At 52.4% G+C, this 24,022-nt stretch overlaps 1 protein-coding gene across 1 annotated transcript in view; it reads left to right on the top strand.

Moving 5' to 3' along the window:
• The window catches only part of NXN (nucleoredoxin), a 163,040-nt gene that overhangs the window by 105,982 nt on the left and 33,036 nt on the right, over window positions 1–24,022 (top strand). The window lies entirely within an intron of this gene.

The raw sequence follows: 24,022 nt of genomic DNA, 5'->3' as shown, positions 1-24,022 counted from the left end.
TTTCATCCTAAACACTTCATTCTCTCCTAAACAACAAGGGCATTCCCTTCCTAATAGCAGTACCCGTATCATACCCAAGAAACTGAGCGCCGCTGTGTGAAGAGCACAGGTGCTTTGCCTTGCAGAATTCTCCACGGCCTGACTTTGTCAGGTGGTTCCCTTGTGATCAGATCCAGGCCGCGAGCTCCATCGTTCTCGCCAGGAGCCACACGATAGTCCCATTCCGGCACTGGCCGTGCTGAGGCTAAACGTGGCTGAGATCACGTCTGCCAGATTGCTCTACTTCATAAAGGTATTTTCCCCTTTGTAAGTACCGACCAATGAGTGCTCTGATACTTGGGCACCATAGAGATGTTCTCTTCCCAGTAACTTGTTACCCGGTGGCTTTCGCAGCCACTCATATGTGATGATTCTTTCATCTGTTTTGTTTATTATTTTTGTTCCCCCCCCTTTTTGTGGAGAACGGGGTCTCGCTATATTGCCCAGGCAGGTCTTGAACTCCTGGGCTCAAGCTATCCTCCCGCCTCTGCCTCCCTAAGAGCTGGGATTACAGGCGTGAGCCACAGTGCCCAGCCTTGTTTGTTTTTTTAAAAGACAGGGTCTCACTCCATCACCCAGGCTGAGGTGCAGTGACACAATCATACCTCACTGCAGCCTCTAACTCCTGGACTCTAGTGGTCCTCCCTCCTCAGCCTCCTGAGTAGCTGGGACTACACCCCACCCGGCTAAGTTTTATTTTTATTTGTATGTTTTTGAGATGGGATCTTATATGTTGTTGGAGCTGATCTTGAATTCCTGGTCTCATAGGATCCTCCCTCCTCACCCTCCCAAAGCACTGGGATTACAGGTGTGAGCCACCATGCCTGGCCTCCCGAATCTGTTTTTGCGTTGAAAGATTATTATTGAAGAATGCTGGTCTTTAAATTGTCACTGCTTCTACATTTATTACATCACATTCCTTTAAAGCCCCTCATTGGCTGGGCACAGTGGCTCACGCCTGTAATCCCAGCACTTTGGGAGGCTGAGGCGGGTGGATCGCTTGAGCTCAGGTGTTCGAGACCAGCCTTGGAAACAAGGTGAAACTCCATCTCCACCAAAAATACAAAAAATTAGCCAAGCATGGTGGTGTACTCCTGTTATCCCAGCTACCCTGGAGGCTGAGGTGGGAGGATTGCTTGAGCCCAGAAGGTGGAGGTTGTGGTGAGCTGAGATCACACCACTGCACTCCAGCCTGGGCAACAGGGCAAGACTCTGTCTCAATTAAAAAAGGAGCCTCATGTTCCCCCACTCAATTTTTTTTAGTGTCATTTCAGACTCATGGATTAAAAAAAAAAAATTCTATTGCTGTAGCGTATTAATTTCATTATTTTTAAAATACTCTAACCCAAATTTGGTAAATGGGAGTGTTTTCTAGATGGCTCTTGAGTCTTTTGCCATGTTCCTGGCGTCCTGCAAGCACTCACTGGGATGTTCAGGCTCAGCTTGTCCTCTCCCTCCCCTAGTCTTGGAATCAGCTCTTTCTCTGAGAAACCCTCGTTCGTTTGGTGAAGGGATAGCCTTGAGAAACCAGGATCTGGGCATCTCACTGCTCACTGGCACTTTCAGTAGAGCAGAGAACAGCCTGGCGCGGTGGCTTACACCTGTAATCTCAGCACTGCGGGAGGCCGAGGTGGGTGGATCACCTGAGGTCAGGAGTTCAAGACCAGCCTGGCCAACATGGTGAAACCCCGTCTCTACTAAAAATACAAAAATTAGTCTGGTGTGGTGGCTGGCGCCTGTAGTCCCAGCTACTCGGGAGGCTGAGGCAGGAGAATCGCTTGAATCCGGGAGGCAGAGGTTGCAGTGAGCCAAGATCACGCCACTGCACTCCAGACTGGGTGATGGAGCAAGACTCTGTCTCAAAAAAAAAAAAAAAAAAGTTAGCTGGGCATGGTGGCGGGTGCCTGTAATCTCAGCTACTCAGGAAGCCAAGCCACAAGAATCACTTGAACCCAGGAGGCAGAGGTTGTAGTAAGCCAAGATGGTGCCACTGCACTCCAGCCTTAGGCAACAGAGTGAAACTGTTCCAAAAAAAAAAAAAAAAAGAGCTGAGAAATTTAAATGTTTTTAAAATCTTGAGTTGATACTGACAGGCGCCATTCAGAGCTGGCAACCCAGGCCCGTCTTGACTTCCCTAGTCTGTATTTCTGTTCCTCTTGTCCCACCGTGAAACCCTAGTTTACAGATTGGCAGCATCCACGTCACGGCCAGCAGTAAACCTAACACGTCAAGTCCAAATTTTCTTTTCAGTTGTTTTTGTCCTTAGACCACATCCAAGTAAGGAGGAATAGTCAGCTGTATCCAAAAGTCACTGGGATTACTTGCCTTCTTCTATAGATAGGCAATAAGTATTATTACAGTTAGGTTCACGTTTCTGTTCATAGTAAACTTTAGAATTTGCTTTTTTCTCCTACTTTTTACTTGATTTTATTCTTTTAGTAAGTAAAATGTTTATGAGATTGAAAAGTCAAAACTAGGCTGGCTGTGGTGACTCACGCCTGTAATCCCAGCACTTTGGGAGGCCGAGGTGGGTGGATCACCTGAGGTCAGGAGTTCAAGACCAGCCTGGCCAACATGGTGAAACCCCGTCTCTACTAAAAATACAAAAATTAGTCTGGTGTGGTGGCTGGCGCCTGTAGTCCCAGCTACTCGGGAGGCTGAGGCAGGAGAATCGCTTGAATCCGGGAGGCAGAGGTTGCAGTGAGCCAAGATCACGCCACTGCACTCCAGACTGGGTGATGGAGCAAGACTCTGTCTCAAAAAAAAAAGTCAAAACTGTATAAAATAATATACAAAGAGAGGCTCACTTGCACTCCCAGAAGTGAGCGTTCTCCTTAGTTTGTGTCATGCGCTTTCTGGCTTTCTTACTCTGCTGCTCTGTCTTGGGTCTTTTCTTGGTATGTACACAGGAAGGGTCTGACACTGTTCTCAGGATCAGCTGTGACCAGAGGAAGCACACGAGAGCAGGTCAGCAGGTCGGAGTTCCTGCTCTTCCTCGCGCTGTTGATTTGCTTAGTTTTTGTCTGTTGCATGCGAACCTGTGAAAAGGCAAAGCTCCCCGTGGAGAAGGAAGGGGTGTCTGGGACGACCTGCGGGCAGCCTTTCGGATAGAAGGAAGCAGCTGATTGGGTTTGGTGGTCTGTTTCATCGCTCCTGACCGGAGTGGAGCTGGCCATGGTGTTCCGGGGCGGGTCTGGAATGCATGGACGGACGGTGGCTAAGCAGAGAGCCTCCTTCTCTGGCAGGCCTGTTCCTGCAGCTGTTCTCTGCCTCACGAGCGCGGGCTTCCTTTCCTTTTTATACGAGATTATCTCGTCCTCATCCCTCCCTGCTGCAGAAAGGTTGCTGGGAACCATTTTTTTTTTCTTTTGAATAAACATCTTGGGGAAGTTAACGGTTCACATTTGTTGTTGTTCTTTACTTGACATGAAGGAGCTTTTATAAGCAATTAAAACTAGGAGAAAACCCAAACCAAAAATTTCCCCTAAACTCCAGATGACCTCAGTGGGAACCCCTCCAGGATTCCCAGCCTCAACTCCTTTGGTGAATTTAGAGTGACTCTTTATCCTAGTTCCAGACGACGGCTTTGAACTATTGGTCAGCATGGACACATCTCGTAGGTTCCGTTAAATATGGTTATGGGGTCAGGTTTGAAGACCTCATTTGCAAACTGTAGCTTGACAGGAAACTGGGTCTGAAAGTATTTCCTGGAATAACTTGGTCCATTTCTTGAGTGGCGAGTTTTTTCAGTGACGATCCTCTTCCAGGCAGCGGAGGTGGCGTGGCCTTTGAGCCAGACTCTTCAATAGTAAGTCATCTTGTCAGTTCTTCCTTGGTGGATGGAATCCATTTTTTAGCATGCCAGAGAGCCTTCAAAGTAGAGTAAATAAACTCAGAAAAGTGGCCCCTGCCTGCTCTTGGCATCTGTGGGATAGAAAGGGCAGCCTGAAGTTTTCATGGTAGAGCTGTTTTCTGTATCTCAGCCGTTCAGTATCACCTCTGTGGCTCTTTCCTGTCAATACCAGCTATACTACTGTTTACTTACATTTTTCTTTAAAGATCCTCATTTTAAAAATGTAGATTTAGGCTGGACGTGGCTCATTCTTGTAATCCCAGCACTTTGGGAGGCCGAGGTGGGTGGATTTCTGGAACTCAAGAGTTCAAGACCAGCCTGGGCAATATGGCAAAACCTTGTCTCTATAGAAAAATACAAAAATTAGTTGCAACGTGGTGAAAACTTGCCTCTACAAGAAATACAAAAATTAGCCGGGTGTGGTGGTTTACACCTGTAGTCCCACTGCTCGGGAGGCTGAGGTGGGAGGATCACTTGAGCATGGTAGGTTGAGGCTTCAGTGAGCCAAGATGGCACCACTGCATTTCAGCCTGGGCAACAGAGCAAGACCCCGTCTCAAAAAAAAAAAAAAAAAGATTGATATCTTCGGTTAAAAAGGGAGATGAGCAGGTGTTAGAGAAATGTTAATAATTTACTGACATCACACCGACACTCTTCCCCTAAAGTAATTGGAACTACAAAAGGGCTAACCTTCTCAGTATTTCACTCAGCGTTATCAGTGAGGGATACTCTTGCCACCTGGAGGAGACCTCTGCCAAGTATCAGCGAGGAATTCCACTTAGAGGAACGCTGCCCACTGCCATACAGTGATGGCCTTGGCGATATTTGGGATGGCGGTGACCATCGATAGAGCTACAGCTTTTCTGCTCAGCTTTTTAAAATATTCTTGGAAACTAGAGGTTTCTACTGTGTAGTTTGAGGTATGTGAAAAAAAATCCTTAACTTCAGCTTTAAAATAGTGGGTGTTTAGGCTGGGCATGGTGGCTCATGCCTGTAATCCCAGCACTTTGGGAGTCCGAGGCAGGTGGATCAACTGAGGTCACAAGTTCGAGACCAGCCTGGCCAACATGGCAAAACCCTGTCTCTACTAAAAATACAAAAATTAGCTGGGCGTGGTGGTGTGCGGCTGTAATCCCAGCTACTCGGAAGGCTGAGGCAGGAGAATCGCTTGAACCTGGGAGGCGGAGGTTGCAGTGAGCCAAGATTGCACCACTACACTCCAGCCTGGGAGAGAGAGCGAGTCCATCTCAAAAAAGGCCAAAAAGAGACCACATCCACTACGTGAGGGTGCAGCAAGAAGATGCCATCTGTGAGGATCATGTCCTCTCCAGACCCCAAGTCCACTCACCAGGCACCAAATCCACTGACCAGGCCCCGAGTCCACTCGCGGGGCACCCGGTCCACTGGCACCTTGACCTTGGACTTCCCGCTCTCCTCAACTGCGAGAAAGAAACTTCTGTGTTTATAAGGCACCCAGTCTGTGCTATCCTATTATACCGGCTTGAATGGATTCAGACAGAAGCAAATTGGTACCGAGAAGTGGGGTGCTGCTGTAATTGATCCTGAATCTGTAGCAGTAGCTGTAGAACAGGGTAACATGTAGAAGCCAGAGGTGTTTTGAGGTTCGTGATAGAAAAGGCCTAGGTTGCCCTGAACAGAGTGTACAGGGCTGTTCTGCTGCAGGCTCGGGAAGAAGAGAAGGGAGCTGGAGAGAAAGTCGCTGCTGTCTCGGAGAAAACCTAGGGAGCTGTGAACAGGACTTTGGTAGAAATGTGGATGGTAGGCCAGGCACGGTGGCTCACGCCTGTAATCCCAGCACTTTGGGAGGCCCTGGTGAGCGGATCATAGGGTCAGGAGTTCGAGACCAGCCCGGCCAACATGGTTAAACCGCGTCTCTACTAAAAATACAAAAAGTTGGCTGGGAGTGGTGGTGGGTGCCTGTGGGTTCAGCTACTCGGGAGGCTGAGGCAGGAGAATCGCTTGAATCCGAAGGCAGAGGTTGCAGTGAGCCGAGATCACGCCATTGCACTCCAGCCTGGGTGAGAGCCATCTCAGCTCGCTGCAGCCTCTGTGGAGTAAGCTGGGATTGCAGGCGTGCACCACAACACTCGGCTAATTTTTGCATTTTGTTTTCACCGTGTTGGCCAGGATGGTCTCAAATTCATGACCTCGTGATCCACCCACCTTGGCCTCCCAAGGTGTTAGAATTACAGGTGTGAGCCACGGCACCTGGGCTAGATCGGACCCTCTTCTCTCTGTCTCCTCCAGGGCCGGCTGTGGGGTTGCCGGTCTCATGTGAGAGGAGTCGCTTTCTGCTGGTTTTGATTGAGTTCTCTGGCACGCTGGATGGGATTTGTTCTAACACACACATTCCCCCTGCCAAGGTACACAGAGTCTTTAGACTCAGGGGCTTGTTTTATGATTTTCCCCCAAACTTAATTTATTCTACATATCCCATGGCAGAGCTAAACGTTTGTGGGTATTTGGCTGTCAGAACGGGTAGATCAGATGGGACCCGCCTGTACTTGCTGAAGAATGGGAGGACCGCTTCCTTCTGGAGAGTGTTTTCAGAGACAGAGCTATGCTCATTCAAGCAAAACTTTTCAACAGACCTATTCATGCATAGAACTTAGGAGATAAATCTGGGGAAAATTTGACCCATGTTTTGATCCTGGGGTAGCAGTCAAGGTTTTGCTAGCCACAGAGAAGGTGTCTTGGGCTGGGTAGAAAACGTTTACCTCCTTTTGCTCGTAACTCTGAGCAGAGCTGTCCTAGAGCCCCATAGGGCACTGTCAGACCCAGGAGACTCAAAGGCTGCCTCTCTTCTTACTCTTTGTTAGTATATGAAAATTACGTATGTATTTATTTACGTGAGATGGTGTCTCGCTCTGTACCCAAGCTGGAATGCAATGGCATGATCAGAGGTCACTGCAGCCTCGAAAACTCCTGGGCTCAAGTGATCCTCCCATCTCAGCCTCCCAATTAGCAGACAACCAGTTTGCTCCACCACACCCAGCTAATGTTTTACTTTTTGTAGAGATGGGGTCTTGCTATGTTGCACAGGCTGGTCTCAGACTCCTGTGCTCAATCGATCCTCCCACCTTGGCCTCCCAAAGCACTTGTAATTATAGGCATGAGCCACTGCACTCAGCTTCTAGATGCAATATTTTTTTTTTTTTTTTGAGACGGAGTTTCGCTCTTGTTACCCAGGCTGGAGTGCAATGGCACGATCTCGGCTCACTGCAACCTCTGCCTCCTGGGTTCAGGCAATTCTCCTGCCTCAGCCTCCTGAGTAGCTGGGATTACAGGCACACGCCACCATGCCCAGCTAATTTTTTGTAGTTTTAGTAGAGACGGGGTTTCACCATGTTGACCAGGATGGTCTGGATCTCGTGACCTCGTGATCCACCCGCCTCGGCCTCCCACAGTGCTGAGATTACAGGCGTGAGCCACCGCGCCCGGCCTCTAGATGCAAAATTTTAAACTCTTAAATCTCAGCTCACTAAAACCTCTGCCTCCCGGGTTCAAGCGATTCTTCTGCCTCAGCCTCCCTAGTAGCTGGGACTACAGGTGCCTGCCACCATGCCCAGCTAATTTTTGTATTCTTAGTAGAGATGGGGTTTCAGCATGTTGGCCAGGCTGGTCTCGAACTCTGACCTCAGGTGATCCAACCGCCTTGGCCTCCCAGAGTGCTGGGAGCCACCACACCTGGCCGGGAGCTTTCTTAACATTTATGTTTTTAGGTCTCACCCCTGGGAGTGAGATTCATTGGGTGAAATGGGGCCTGGAAAGCTGCGTGGCTCACGGAGACTCTGATGCAGGCGTCTTGGGAAATGCTGCATTCAGCCCTTCTGGTGAAGCTCTTTCTTCCTGATTTGTAGTTTGTGCCGGAGGGAACTCCAGGCCTCGTTTTTACGGACAGGGATAGTTAGGCTTGGTGTAAGCGTTAGCGTAACCCCAACCGTTCCGGGGAACCTGGCCCCGCTCTATAGCGCAGGCTGACTCAGCAGACGGGTTCCTGCCTCCCTCCTCCCCCCACCCAGCCCTGCTTTCTGCCCACATATACTTCCAGGAGCCCCATGTCCAAATCTGATACCACCTCGGAGCTCTGGGAGCTGGGTCGGAAAGGAAAGGAAGTGTTGGGTTTTCTTTCTTCCCTCCCCTGAAATCTGGACATGAGTATGGACATTCAGAGGCCAGTCCTTCCTCACAGCCCTTCCTAACTTCTTCTGGAGGTAGAGAGGAGAGAGAAGACAGGGTTCAGTTTGGGGCTCAAGACACCAGCTGTGGGCATAAGGGGTCCCAGGGAGCCTGTGGCCACTTCTTGGTCAGCGGGGAGCTTTACAGGATTCCCGGATGGAGATGCCACTGGCTGAGGCTGAGGCAGGTCCTTGCTGGTGGGGCTTGTGAGGAGGCGTCATCAGGATGCCCCCAGATGGCAGAAGAACTGGGGCTCAGCCAGCAGGATTGCTCCTCAGCCTTCTGCGGCTGTGGGGACTTCACCGTCGTGCAGAGGGAAGCCTCGGCCACCAGACCCTTGCTGCCTCTCTTCGCCGTGGCCACGGCTGGCACTGGGCCTGAGGGATTAGGGTGGCACGGCGGTTCCTGAGACTGGTGCCCCTGAGTGACAGCTTTTTCCATCCTCCGTTTCAAGTCTCTGGTTAGATCAGGAGAAGATCTTGCTGTGGCGCTCCATCCTTAAACCGCTGGAAAACTTGCTGATCTCCCTTCCAGGAGAGAGAGTTGGCGTCAGCTTGCCGCAGGCAGCGGGAGTCGATGGCGTGTAATCACTGCTCTTTGTTCTTTTCATTCTGACACTTGGCCTCTGTTTATGGCAAGTCGTACTGATTCTCCACTGACAATAGCAGTGTAGAGTTTCCTTTCAAAGTAGATTGTTTTTATTTTAAACGAGTCTATTCAAAGCAAAATAAGTAAATAAGAGTCCGAGTGAGTGGGGCACAAATTGTAAATGATACATGCGACGCCTAGGCTTGGAACCCAGGTGCTGGGACAGGTGCTGGGAGCAGCCGTCTGGATCTCACATCTGGCTTCATCTTCACAGCAAGCCTGCGTGGGGAGCAGGAGCATTCTGCACACTGCGCAGGGGACGCGGCTTCGCAGAGAGGCGCAGGGACCGGCACAGCCTGGTGACTTTGCCTCCCTGATCTTTCCGCCTGCTCCTTCTTGTGGCTGGGGACACTGTGACCTTGGGTTCATTCTGTGGCCCTCAGCCCCTCCGCTTGCCCCCTCGCACTGTCTCAGTACTTTCTCTCCCATCTGCAGCCCTGAGCTGCCTCCGGGAGGAGCAGGCCGGCTTGCGCCGCTGTGTCCTGGCCTCTGCATTTCGGCGGCGGAACTTGGGGTTGAGCCGTAGCCAGGCGAGTAGTGGAGCCTAGCCTCCCCCAATCTCAGCCTCCCCCAGACCCCAAACTCCCGGGACCCCAGCCTCCCCGGAGCACAGCCTCCCCCAGACGCCAGCCTCCCCCGACCACAAGCTCCCCCAGACTCCAAACTACCCCAGACCCCAGCCTCCCTGGAGCCCAGACTCCCCCAACCCCAGCCTTCCCCAGGCCTCGCCTTCCCCGGACACCGGCCTCCCCGGACTCCAGCCCCCCGGACCCTGGCTTCCCCACCTCTTTTCCTGGCTATTGGACACAGGCCTTTTTGTGGGGGCTCTGGAGACCAGGCTGAAACTTACTGACGTTTCGCAATTTGGTTCTGCCAAAAGGTGAGGGGGATGGCCATGCTCTTTAAAGCAGTCAGCCTGTCCCGGGAATCCGTGCTTCTGATGGGGAAGCCATTTGTGTGTGGTTTCTGCTCAGAAGGCCTCAGCAGTTTTACGTTTCCTAAGCAGTGATTAGTGGCATGGTGGGGGCCTGATCCACGGGACCGTTCTGTCCTGGAGGAGAGAGTCAAGTCTCGCTGCAGCCTCAGAAACTTGACCCTCTGCCATTTTGTTTCTGTGGCACCAGCGGCTCTAGGAGCCAGCCCACGGAAGGTGCCCACACTCGTGGCCTGGGGCTGTCCGCCGATGGCTGCGGCACATTGAGCTGTCTTTGGAAACTAAAGCTGGGGAGACGTGCTGTGTCTGCTTCTGAGTATTATGTGCGGTTATACCTTGGGAGTGCGCTCTCCGGGCGTGCTGCATTCATCTTGTCTGCAGAAGGAACCTCCTGCCCTCTTCCCTCCTGACTCAGCTCCAGGTGCCCCCCCGGCCCCCCTGGAGAGAGTGAGCAAAGCCCTCCTGGAGGAAGAGCCCTCCTTTGGGAACTCAAGGCATGGCCTTTCTCGGCCAGTGTGTGCATTCGCTCGTGGTCACCTTCCTTTGACCCACAGGTGGGAGCGGCGGGCTGACCCCTCTGAGATCTGCACACGGTGTCCGGTATCAGGCCCCCACCTAGGACGTGGGCTTCCGGCTGCGGGAGACAGGACGCCCGGGACGCATTTGCTGCTCCTTCCTCTATGTCCCAAGCACGAGCAGGAGCAGGAGCAGCGCTCTCCTCCCCGGGCCCCGGGGCTCTGTGGGGAAGGCAGAAGATGACCCGTGGGAAAGGGATTTGAAAGGGCTGAGACGTCAGGTGATTCTGCTTTTCCTTCTCTGTTGGTCTAAGCACTTGAGGATTCGGGACTCTATGCGCACACACCACGTGCCTGTCTTGGTTAGGAGTTATTTACAAGGAGCAGAAATGGATTCGAGCTGCCTTGGGTCAGATTGTCCAAACACAGTGGTTCATGGCAGGGGTGTCCAGACGCAGGACCGGTGTCTAGCTGGGAGCGGAGCGGCCCACATGGGGCATCGGAGCAAGTCGCTCGCGCTCCCTGGGGGCTGTCCCGCTTCTCTCCTTCGCTCCCGTCTGACTCTGGTGAGTTTCCTGCCCCTCCTCATCTGTCCTCCTCTCTGCCAGCTGCACCTCTCTCTGTTGTCCCTGGCCCAGCGAGGCGACCCCGGCCTGCCCCTGACCTGAGTTCATGGTTCTCAGCTCCTCATTGTCTCAGCTCTTCTCTCCCTTCTCTCATCCTGCCACATGTAGGAAAAGATTGCCGCTAGCTGCCCCTGAGGCTGAGATGCCAACGAGGTGCCCTCCTGCAACCTGCTGTGGCACATGGTTTGGGAAGCACCCTGCTGTTTTTTGAGACGGAGTCTCACTCTGTTGCCCAGGCTGGAGTGCAGTGGTGTGACCTCAGCTCACTGCAACCTCGGCCTCCCGGGTTCAAGCAATTCTCTCTCCTCAGCCTCCGGAGTAGCTGGGATTACAGGCACCCACCACCATGCCTGGATACTTTTTGTATTTTTAGCGGAGACAGGGTTTTGCCATGTTGGCCAGGCTGGTCTTGAACTCCTGACCTCAGGTGATCCACCCACCTCAGCCTCCCAAAGTACTGGAATGACAGGCGTGAGCCACCGTACTGGCTGGGAAGCTCCAATCTTAATGAATCCATCTTTGTATCTAATTTCTGAATTCCCAGGAGAGAGTGTGATTGGTCTCAGATCAAGCGTGCACACCCACTGTGATCGCTGTGGCCTAAGGAAGGGCATGGTGGGGCGGGGACCGGCATCTCAGGGGAGGGGCCGGCGAGGAAGCCGAGCCTGTAACACAGCCAGATAGGCCTCTTTGCTTTTTCGGAGGCGAAGACTGTGGTCCTGCTGTAACCCCACGCCATCTGGCACAAGCACCTGGTAGGTTTGAGCTGCTCAGTAAACGTGTATTGATGAAAAGTGACCAGGCACATGTGTGGTGTGGAGCCAGTGCCCTGCTGAGTAGCGCTTTGACACGTGGCACTTGTTGGATCCAGCAAACCTCCATCATCTGCCCACCCTCCCCACCCCACTACCTGGCGATACAGCCTCAGACCAGCCTCAGTTTCTCCGCCTGATGCCTGTAACATCTGGGGGCCTTCCCACTGCCCTCCACTTTCTCGTTACCATCTGAAGCCTCAAACAGAGAAGTTAACCAGCAAGGCACGCTGCCTGTGCTTTTCTCTCAGCAGGAGGCATTTGGAACCAATCCTGCAGTGGCCCCTTCCAGTTGGCTGTTTGGAAGTAAAACGACACACACTAACACCGCATTGTAAAAACGGCTTTCCGGCCACAGCCTTGGGCTTTTGTGTTTCGATGGAAACGCCCATCTACATTTCCTGCTTTGTTTTTTGTTAATGGCCAGGCAGTAACCTGGCAAATGCCACTAATTTTTAAATCCTGCTCATGTTAAGCTGCAGCAGTACTTTTAGAGACGAGAAATCGGCCGGCCGTGGTAGCTCACGCCTGTAATCCCAGCACTTTGGGAAGCCATGGGGGTGGATCACCTGAGGTCAGAAGTTTGAGACCAGCCAGGCCAACATGGCAAAACCCCGTCTCTACTAAAAATACAAAAATTAGCTGAGTGTGGTGGCGCACGCCTGTAATCCGAGCTACTCGGGAGGCTGAGGCAGGAGAATCACATGAACCCAGGAGACAGAGGTTGCAGTGAGCCAAGATTGCACCACTGCACTCCAGCCTGGGGAACAGAGCAAGACTCGGTCTCCAAAAAAAAAGAGAAAGAAAAATGAAATCGACGTTCAGTATTTGGAAATGAATTGTTAGTGGCTGGCAGCCTCCCGAGGGTGACAGGGACCACAGGGAACCTCTGCTTAATTTATATTGTTTCATCTTCCATCCTTCTCCCACCCTGCTTTATACCAACTTTATGTAGCAGAAAGAGAGACGGGAATTGATGCTGGTCTGGAAGGGCAGGGAACGTGATACTTTGTTCTGTATTTACTCCTGTCTTTATTTCTATATTGGGCTTGTAGCTCTTTTTTCCTTACTCTACATGAATCACTTGGATGCATCAGTTTAAAAGACATATGTTTGCGGCTCTCCCACATCTGTGTTGAATTTCATGTTTTCCGTCCTCTCTTCTGCTTTCCAAACAATCTGCCTCCCTCTCTCTTTCTCCTGCTGTTACTGATTTCACTGTGCGATGGAACCCTTTCATTCCAGGAGCTGGTGGAGGGGAAGAAGGCCAGCCACAGTCCGTTTCTGTATAAAGGCATCTTGGCACAGGGTGGCCACAGTTTCTTAGTACAGGACACGATTCCTTTTGCGATGAACGTGGCTGGTCCGCCGCAGTGGGCTGAGGCTGCTTGCAGAGCTGAGGACGCGCGGGGCTTGCCGGATTCCCAGTGAGGTGACTTTGTCACCGCTGTGGACCTGTCCAGTCCAGTGTAGAGAGAGAGCTTCACGTGCCAGGCTTTGGGCAGAACGGTCCCTTCTGACTTCTTCCTCTGATCTCTTTTTCCAGCCTGGGAATTTCTCCCATCATTGTAAATGTTTCCTTTCCTCTCCGTGTCCTAGGGCTGGGGCTCAGTGGCGACTTCCTGGCTCAGGAAAGTGGGAACGAGGGGTTTATGACCGGGCTCTCAGAAAGTTCTGCCAAGAAACAGCTTTCTGTGCAGCCAAGAAGGAAAAAAAAAAATCCCTGATGGAATAACAATCAAACAGGAATTGAAAAGGGGGCTGCACTGAGGACTCCTGGCTCCGGTGGGACAGGCTCACAGAACCGTAAGCACCTCCGTTGTGCTCACGGCTCCGCCAAGTGCTCACGTCTCCGCGGTGGGACAGGTGCAGACGGTGCCAGACCGATAGACATCTCTGCTGTTCTCACAGGCCACACTTCCTGCTCTTATTTTCATTTGCAGAGCGGACGTGGACAGGCTCACCCTGCTGACTTGTAATTTATAAGAGCATTTAAATGGCGCTGTAGGCGCTTCGTGATCACATTCCTAATCTAGAAGCTGCAGAAAGTTTCGAGGCTATTTGCCTAATGTTAAAAAATATTATTATTTGTTTTTGTTTTGTTTTTTGAGATGGCGTTTTGCTGTTGTCACCCAGGCTGGAGTGCAGTGGCGCAATCTCAGCTCACTGCAACGTCCGCCTCCTGGGTTCAATTGATTCTCCTGCCTCAGCCTCCCAAGTAGCTGGGACTGTAGACACCTGCCACCACACCTAGTTAATTTTTTTGTATTTTTAGTAGAGACAGGGTTTCACCATGTTGACTGGGATGGTCTCAATTTTCTTGACCTCATGATCCCCCTGCCTTGGCCTCCCAAAGTGCTGGGATTACAGGCGTGAGCCACCATACCCGGCCAATATATTTATGATATATTTATTTTTGAGATGGAGTCTCACTCTTTCCCCCAGGCTGGAGTGCAGTGGCGTGATCTTGGCTCACTGCAGCCTCCACCTCCTGGGTTTAAGCGATTCTCCTGCTTCAGCCTCCCAAGTAGCTGGGATTACAGGCCCCCACCACCGTGCCCGGCTAATGTTTATATTTTTAGTAGAGACGGGCTTTTGCTGTGTTTGCCACTCTCATCTCGAACTTCTGACCTCAGGTGATCCACCTGCCTCAGCCTCCCAAACTGCTGGAATGACAGGTGTGAGCCACCACGCTTGGCCTGTTTGCCTGGTTTCTTTTCTGCATAGCAGCTTACCGAGTAGCTGCTGGGAGCCGTGATGAATGCGTGAAGATGGAATGCTGACCTGCTGTGGCTCATGCTGTGGCTCACACTGTGGCTCGTGCTGTGGCTCACACTGTGGCTCGTGCTATGGCTCATGCTGTGGCTCACGCTGTGGCTCCAGGTCAGATGTGGGAGCTCACAGCCCACCCTTCATCTGCCTGAGCATCATCATCATCATCATCATCCCCATTTACTGAGTGTCTCCCACGTGTAAGGCAGTGACGATCAAAGTGGCCTCAGATTTAGGCCCTGGAGGCCTTATCTACTGAGGGAGAGGTGAGATGGTCTCTGGATGTGAGTCCGTAGGAGGAAGACACTGGGATTCTGGGAGGTGGAGTTCTCTTTCGCTCTTAGCCTGGTGGATCATCTCCTGTCTTCCCATAGCTCCTGAACTGACCTTTCTCCTGCAGCTGCTGCTCCCAAGAGTTCTGCCACATGCGGTGAGTCCACGCTGGACATGTCTGTTGGGTGCTGTGTTGGAAGTTAGTGGAAAACAGAGCTCGGGGCTCTGGAGTCCCATCCTCAGGCACCTGCACTGACCCTGTCTCCCGGGGGCAGGTCTGTTTTCAGCTGAAGAGGGCGTCTTGGCATGGATTTTTGTTTTAATTTAAAAAAACAGGCCAGGCGCAGTGGCTCATGCCTGTAATCCCAGCACTGTGGGAGGCCAAGGCACGCAGATCGCCTGAGGTCAGAAGTTTGAGACCATCCTGGCCAACATGGTGAAACCCCGTCTCTACTAAAAATCTAAAAATCAGCTGGGCGTAGTGGTGTACGCCTGTAGTCCTAGCTACTAGGGAGGCTGAGGCAGGAGAATTGCTTGAACCTGGGAGGCAGAGGTTGCAGTGAGCCGAGATCACACCACTGTACCCCAGCCTGGGTGACAGAATGATACTCTGTCTCAAAAAAAGAAAGAAAGAAAGAAACCTTGTACTTGGAAACCTACCATATTTTTGCATTTTTTGCCGAGCCCTTTCATTGGCTGTCACACGTGATTGCCTCATGGCTTGTACTGAGCCACAAAGGATGGGGGGTTGGGATTGGGGTGAGCTGGTGACATCTGCCCCCTTCCAGCTACGGAGGGCCAGGGCCGGACGGACCATAGCCTTGACCGGCATATTCTTCAGCAGATTCCCTGAAGCTACAGGGACGGCACTTTTCCCTCCACAGAGTCCTTATTCCTATGCTTCTGTTCTTCCTTTTTCTTTCTTTCTAAGCTGACGGGTTCTGGAAAGATCTGGAGTGAAAGCAGTCAGGTTTGTGTCTCTTTGTTAATGAGCGTGACATTCTGTGTGGAACCGGTGTGACAACACATCCCCCAAAGTCCGCTGCCGATCAAGGCCCCTGCGGTCACCTCGAAAGGCGCTGCTCAGAGTGGGCGCGTCTGAGCTCTTTCCTGGTGATGTCAGCAAGAGACCCAGGACACCATGAGCCGCAGAAACCCTGTCCCCCTCGAAGTGGTTGCTGCTGGGACGGGGGTGCTCCCACTCCAGATGGACGCTGGCTCCTTGTTCCCTGCCCTGTGCAAACTCCCGGCCGTGGGCTTAGATCTCTCTCTGTGGAGCATATGGGCTGTGATCAGCAGCCACAGCATGCTGTTGCAAATCACTGTGCCCAGCGGAGGCTTTCACACAAGACGGGGCTTTAGGAAATCCCTTCTGTCAGCCTGCGAGGGCCGCTGCGTGGGGACACAGCCTTTCCTCCGTCTGTGCTGTCACACAGCCTGGCAGCCACATGGCGTGTGTGCTCCCGCTAACTGCTCATCTCCTGGCTGGCGGGGCTGTTAGGGCAGGAAGTCCAATGGCACAGTCCCTGAACCCCCGGAATCGCTGTCACAAACGAGTTGGGGTTCCCTGTGCTGGGTCCTGGACTCCCCTCACTGGCGGTGGACCAGAGGATTTAAATGTTCTGCGTTCAGCACTTTTGAAAGGGTGGGAAGAAAACACGGATGCGTTTGTCTTTGTGGCTGTTACTTTTTATCTCACTAATTTGTTGTTGTTGACTGAATTCAGTCTGAAGGGGCAGCTAGCTTGCTTGCCTTTCTTTTCTTTCCTTCTCTTTTTCTCGCTCTCTTTCTCTCCTTTTTTGAGACAGAGTCTAGCTTTGTCGCTCAGGCAGGCGCCATCTCAGCTCACTGCAACCTCCGCCTCCCGGGTTCAAGCGATTCTCCTGCCTCAGCCTCCCAAGTAGCTGGGATTACAGACACGAGCCACCACACCTGGGTAATTTTTGTATTTTTAGTAGAGACGGGATTTCTCCATGTTGGTCAGGCTGGTCTTGAACTCCTGACCTCAGGTGATCTTTTCACCTCGGCCTCCCAGAGTGCTGGGGTTGCAGGCGTGAGCCGTTGCGCCTGGCCGGAACCCTCGCTGTGTACCAAGCAGTGGTGTCAGCCCAGCACACACATCAATCCAGTTAGTTCCCATGGCAGAGTAGGAAGCAGTGTCATTATTAGCCTCGTTTTACTCATGAGGAAACTGATACTCAGAGAGGGTGTGACATGCTGGAGTTCACCCCGTGCCTTATAGCAGAGCTGGGGTCTGAACCCTGGCAGTCTGGCTCCAGAACCGCATTCTCCATCATTTTCTCTATCCCATACTGCCCTCCAGCAAACACGAGTACTGAGTGAAGATTTCACTGACCAGCGAGGACCCGACTCAACCCTGAGCTTCCGATCCTTGTAGCTTCCCCAACTGGAACGAACGCACCGGAGGGCGGGTGTGTGAGATAGTTCTGCGTGTGTTTGATGAACATACTGAGCCCTTCCCTGCAGCGCTGGTAAACTAGAAGGCAGCCAGTCCTCCTCCCGGCCCTTTTTCTGCTCGTTTATCCTGGCAGGTGGCCTGATCTGCCATATGCGGTTGCAGCCTCACATTTTTATATTGTGGCCAAATATTTGTAACTTAGAGTTTACCATTCTCACCATTTTCCGCTTCTAAATGGTAAGGTAGACAAGGTGTCTCACCACCTTCATTTCCCTGCGGCACTTCCATTCGAGTGTTATAAATCACAGCTGATCAGCTCTGTTGGTTGCAAGCTCAGCTAGACCATCTGTACATCGGTTAGAAAATTCACCTTTCGCCGGGCGCGGTGGCTCACGCCTGTAATCCCAGCACTTTGGGAAGCCGAGGCGGGTGGATCACGAGGTCAAGAGATTGAGACCATCCTGGTCAACATGGTGAAACCCCGTCTCTACTAAAACTACAAAAAAAATTAGCTGGGCATGGTGGCGCGTGCCTGTAGTCCCAGCTACTCAGGAGGCTGAGGCAGGAGAATTGCCTGAACCCAGAAGGCGGAGGTTGCGGACAGCCGAGATCGCGCCATTGCACTCCAGCCTGGGTAACAAGAGCGAAACTGCATCTCAAAAAAAAAAAAAAAAAAGAAAAGAAAATTCACCTTTCAGGCTTGGCGCGGTGGTTCACACCTGTAACCCCAGCACTTTGGGAGGCCAAGGTGGGCGGATCTCCTGAGGTCAGGCGTTCAAGACCAGCCTGGCCAACATAGTCAAACCCCGTGTCTACTAAAAATAAAAAAAATTAGCCGGGCATGCTGGTGGGCACCTGTAGTCCCGGCTACTCAGGAGGCAGAGACAGGAGATCCCTTGAAGCCAGGAGGTGGAGGTTGCAGTGAGCCGAGATTGCACCATTGCACTCCAGCCTGGGGGACAATAGTGAGACTCTGTCTCAAGAAAAAAAGAAAAAAGATGGCATGGGGGCTGGGCACAGTGGCTTGTACCGGTCACACAGCACTTTTGGAGGGGGGAGAATGGCTTGACCCAGGAGTTCAAGGTTACAGTGAGCTGAGGTCATGCTGCTGTACTCCAGGCTGAACAACAGAATAGACCCTGTCTGTACAAACAAAAGCACGGAACGGGCGGGGATAACAAAAACAATGATAGTGGGGCCGGGCGCGGTGGCTCAAGCCTGTAATCCCAGCACTTTGGGAGGCCGAGGCGGGTGGATCACAAGGTCAAGAGATCGAGACCATCCTGGTCAACACGGTGAAACCCCGTCTCTACTAAAACTACAAAAAAAAATTAGCTGGGCATGGTGGCGCGTGCCTGTAATCCCAGCTACTCAGGAGGCTGAGGCAGGAGAATTGCCTGAACCCAGCAGGCGGAGGTTGCGGTGAGCCGAGATCGCGCCATTGCACTCCAGCCTGGGTAACAAGAGCGAAACTCCGTCTCAAAAAAAAAAAAAAGAAACAAAAAAAAAACGACAGTGATAGCAGCTACGCTAGGTGTGGTGGCTCACACCTGTAATCCCAGAACTCTAGGAGGCTGAGACGGGAGGGACGCTTGAGCTTGGGAGTTCGAGACCAGCCGGGGACACGTAGTGAGACCCTGTCTCAATAAAACATCAGAAAATTAGCCAGGCATAGTGGCGTGTGACTGTAGTCCAACTACTCAGAGGCTGAGGTGGGAGGATCATGTGAGCTGGGAGGTTGAAGCTGCAGTGAGCTGAGATTGCCCCACTGCACTCCAGCCTGGGCGACAGAGCAAGACTCTGTCTCAAAATAATGACGGTAATAACAATAGTGGCAGCTAAGCCAGGTATGGGGGCTCACACCTGTAATCCCAGCATTTTGGGAGGCTCAGGTAGGAGGTGGAGGCTGCAGTGGGCCATGATTTGGCCACTGCACTCCAGCCTGGATGACAGAATGAGACCCATACTCATTACTTAGCAGAAAGCAGTTAACCCTTATGTCAGACGTAATCCTGGCCAGGCTTTGTGCGGAGGGATCTGTGTAACTCATCTGCACAACAGTTCAGTGAGGTGTAGGGTCTGTTACCTGCATTTTGCAGCTGAGGAAACCAAGAGAAGTGAGAGGCGTGACCAGGGTCACCCACTAGTAAGTGGCTGGAACAGACCAAACGAACACGCAGGCTCTAGAGCCAGGGCCTGTGCTCGGTAACCTCTAGTGCATGTTCTGCTATGACCTTGGAGGTGGCACCAGGGGGATTCCTGCTCTCAGGATAGATCTCGGGCTTTGGTCATTGTGGGTTCAGAAGGGTGTGAGCACATTTAAGGCTCTTTTTTCTTTTTTTCTTTTTTGAGACGGAGTCTCACTCACTCTGTCACCCAGGCTGGAGTGTAATGGCACAATCTTGGCTCACTGCAGCCTCCACCTCCCTGGTTCAAGGGATTCTCCTGCCTCAGCCTCCCAGATAGCTGGGACTACAGGTGCCTGCCACTATGCCCTGCTAAGTTTTGTATTTTTAGTAGAGATGGGGTTTGGCCTTGCTGGCCAGGCTGGTCTCAAACACTTGACATCAGGCGATCCACCTGCCTCGGCCTCCCAAAGTGCTGGATTGCAGGATTGAGCCACTGTGCCTGGCCAAGGGTCTGTTTTCTTTTCTTTTTTTTTTTTCTTTTTTGAGACAGTCCTGCTTTCGCACCAGGCGCCAGGCTGGAGTGCAGTGGCGCAATCTCGGCTCACTGCAATCTCTGCCTCCTGAGTTTAAGCAATTCTCCTGCCTCAGCCTCCCGAGTAGCTGGGACTACAGGCGCACACCACCACACCCAGCTAATTTTTGTATTTTTTTTTAGTAGAGACGGGGTTTCACCATGTTGGCCAGGATGGTCTCAATCTCTTGGCCTCATGATCTGCCTGCCTTGGCCTCCCAAAGTGCTGGGATTACAGGCGTGAGCCACTGCGCCCAGCCCAAGGCTCTGTTTTCAAATGCTGCTCAGGGAAAGGATGGTTTTGATTGTGGTCAGCATTTGGCTGGAGGGCAGAGGTGACATTTGCCCAAGAAGGCTCAGCTGACCTGGCCCAGGAGTTTGCTGATGAATCCTGCGTCTGCGTTGGCTTTGCCTTGATTCCACAGATTTGCAGCTGTTTCCAACAGAAGCTGTTGGAAAGAAAAGCTTAGACCCCCCCAGTCAAGTGCAAGACCCAGCCCTTAGCATGGGGGGGCAGATTCAGGCTTCTCAGAAATCACCAGGTTTCATTTCCCTGCGGCCTCTGTGGGTGCTGACTAATCCCATCCGTGTTCCAGATTCACTGGGTTTTCTCCTTCGCATTTTTGCAGTTTCCCGGTTCCCAGCTCTGTCGCTTCTGATGTTTGCTTCCTTGTTGCGTGGGTCCCTGTGAAAGCGTTTCTGGCCTGCATTCCTAGGATAGTTCCAACCGCAGCCTTGGACGCTTTACCAGAACCAACTGCCAGGCAGAGGAATGGGAACTTTCAAGTAACTAGATAGCCCATTTCGTCATCCTTTTCAACGTTTGCCAAGTTGAACTAATGTTGTCTCCTTTTTCTTTTTCCTCTCTCTTCTCCGTGGCCTTGCTTCTGAACTTGATGAGCTGATAGTGAGCAGTAGGGCTGTAGGTGCTGTGGTTTTGCTGTGATGTTCCCCACTGTGCCGCATGGCCTCTGGGTGGTTGTGGTAGGAGGCTCAGCAAGTCGAAGGATGATCAGGACGCACCCCGCGGCCGGGCGCAGCGGCTCACGCCTGTCATCCCAGCACTTTGGGAGGCAGAGATGGGAGGAATGCTTCAGCTCAGGAGTTTGACACCACCTTGGGGCGAATAGCAAGACCCTGTCTCAACAAAACATCAAAAAATTAGCTAGGCCTGGTGGTGTGCAACTATAGTCCCAGTGACTCAGGAGGCTGAGGCAGGAGAACTGCTTGATCCCGGAAGGTGGAAGTAACAGTGAGCCGAGATCACGCCACCGTGTTCTGGTCTGGGTGACAGGGCAGGACTCTGTGTCAAAACAAAATGAAACAAAAAATTAGCCGGCGTGGTGGCAGGTGCCTGTAATCCCAGCTACTCAGGAGGTTGGGCCAGGAGAGCCACTTGAACCCGGAAGGTGGAGTTTGCAGTGAGCTGAGATCGTGCCACTGTACTCCAGCCTGGGTGACTGAGCAAGACTGTACCTCATAAGAAAAAAGGGACAGAATGCCCCCTGGGTGGGAAAGTTGCCAGGGTGATCTCTAGGCAGAGTGAACACTGGACATAAAGTCATCTGCTATTTCCCAGCTGCTGCAGTGCCGGACAGCACAGCCCTGTTGAGACAGGGTCTCGCCCCATCACTCATTCTGGAGTGCAGTGACCGCATCACAGGTCACTGTAGCCTCGACCCTGGGGCTCAAGTAGGGTCCCACCTCAGCCTCTCAAGTAGCTGGGGCTGCAGGAGTGGCCAGCACACCCAGCTAATTTTTGTATTTTTTTGTGGAGCGACGGGGTTTAGCCACGTTGCCCTGGCTGGTCTGAAACTCCTTGGCTCAGGCGATCTAGCTGCCTCGGCCTCCCAAGGTGCTGGGATAACAGGTGTGAGCCACTGCACTCCGCCCGGCGCAGCCCCTGTGAAGGGCACAGGTCCCCGTTCGCCTTTTCTCTCCAGCAGCCAGCAGAATGTGAGCTCTTGCCCTCGCTCCTGCCTCCTGATTCAAAGGCTGCCGGGAACTCCTCGGCCCTTGTCCCTCCCACGGTCTTTTGTGCGAGGCTGCCTGCATTTCACACTTCAGTTCTCCAAGCCGGGAGGTGAGGAAATGAAGCAGACATTCCTTTCAGAATCAGAGGCGGTGTTGGAGTTCTGTTAGAGGCCAAAAGCAAAATCCACTGAGTCAGTCAAAAAGAGTTCTTGAGGCCTCTTTGAAAGGGACCTCCTAAAGTGCTAGAATTACAGGGCTGTGAGCCACTGCGCCCAGCCAGAGCAGCTTTCAAATACCTTCCTCCTTAGGCCAGGCACGGTGGCTCACGCCTATAATCCTAGTACTTTGGGAGGCCAAGGCGGGTGGACCACAAGGTCAGGAGACCAAGACCATCCTGGTCAACATAGTGAAACCCCATCTCTACTAAAAATACAAAAATTAGCTGGGCATGGTGGCACGCACCTGTAGTCCCAGCTACTCGGGAGGCTGAGGTGGAAGAATCACTTGAACCCAGGAGGTGGAGGGTGCAGTGAGCCAGATCACATCATTGAACTCTAGCCTGGAGACAGAGCAAGACTCTGTTTCAAAAAAAAAAAAAAAAAGGATTAAAATGATTGAATTTTCCTGGTTTAAAAAGTAATTCTTGGGGGAAAAAAATCACTGGAAAAAAGTTGGTAAACATAGCAAACCACAAAAATTGAGGTTAAAAATTACCCATGACTCACCACTTAGAAAAGCTTAGACCTTTTTTTTTTTTTTTTTTGAGACGGAGTCTCGCTCTGTCAGCTGGAGTGCAATGGCGCGATCTCGGCTCACTGCAACCTCCACCTCCGGGGTTCAAGCGATTCTCCTGCCTCAGCCTCCTGAGTAGCTGGGATTACCGGCATGCACCGCCACCCCCAGCTAATTTTTGTATTTTTAGTAGAGACGGGGTTTCACCGTGTTGGCCAGGCTGGTCTCAAACTCCTGACCTTGTGATCCGCCTGCCTTGGCCTCCCAAAGTGCTGGGATTACAAGTGTGAGCCACTGCACCCAGCCACATTTATTTATTTATTTATTTTGAGATGGTGTCACCCAGGCTGGAGTGCAGTGGTATGATCTCAGCTCCCTGGAACCTCCACCTCCTGGGTTCGAGCAATTCTCCTGCCTCAGCCTCCCGAGTAGCTGGAATTACAGGCATGCGTCACCATGCCTGGCTAATTTTTGTATTTTTAGTAGAGACGGGGTTTCTCCATGTTGGCCAGGCTGGTCTCAAACTCCTGACCTCAGGTGATCCTCCTGCCTTGGCTTCCCAAAGTGCTGGGACTATAGGCATGAGTCACCGCACCCGGCCCAGACACTGCATTTAATTATGTGGCTTTTGGGGCTTGGCGGTGAAGTTCAGGGGCACCCTGTTGCCCACCCACATGGCATTCACCCTGATGGCTGTGAGCCAACAAAGGAGGCTGGCCATACTCGTCTTCCCACCCCGGGATTGGCATTCACATTTTGTCGGTTTCATTCCTCTGAGACCCTGGACCTCTGACCGTGTGCACAGCCAGCCTCAAGGATCTGCCGAGAGACCAAAGCGTGTTTTGTGTGGCGCTGAGAGCTAGGGGTCCGGGCTGGCTCTGGGCCTGGCTTCCCTGGTGTTCTGCATGCTGAAAGGCACGTGTAACAGCGACTGTGATTGTTCAGAAGCAGGGGCCTGGTGAAGGGGTGAGGGGCAGATTGTAACTCCGTGGCCTTCTACTGGAAAACCTGTCTCTTCTCCCTTGGTGGCAAGGGGCCGTGGCAGAGTGGCTGGCTGCTGTTGCTGCTGCCAGGGTGGAAAACCTTCCCTTCCTTCCTTAAGCACATGGTGGTCTCGTCGTGTTGTGAATTTGCAGATTCCATCTTCATCTTCATGCTTTTTAGAGAGGTAGAAGGGCAGTCCCCTCCAGGATGAGTGCCGTCCTCCATCATTTCCACCTGGGAGTCCCCGCACTGTCCCAGACCACAGGGGCCAGTGGGACCATCAGTACTGTGGTAGAGTTCCCGCACTGTCCCAGACCATGGGGGCCAGTGGGACCATCAGTTCTGCCGTGGAGTCCCTGCACTGTCCCAGACCACGGGGGCCAGTGGGACCATCAGTTCTGCCGTAGAGTCCCTGCACTGTCCCAGACCACAGGGGCCAGTGGGACCATCAGTTCTGCGGTAGAGTTCCCGCACTGTCCCAGACCATGGGGACCAGTGGGACCATCAGTTCTGCCGTGGAGTCCCCGCACTGTCCCAGACC

This window comes from Cebus imitator, unplaced genomic scaffold (assembly GCF_001604975.1).
Source record: "Cebus imitator isolate Cc_AM_T3 unplaced genomic scaffold, Cebus_imitator-1.0 Scaffold441, whole genome shotgun sequence".
In the NCBI taxonomy this organism is placed as follows: Eukaryota; Metazoa; Chordata; class Mammalia; order Primates; family Cebidae; genus Cebus; species Cebus imitator.
The sequence above is the reverse complement of the archived record's forward strand: the minus strand, read 5'-3'. Positions and strand labels throughout refer to the sequence as shown.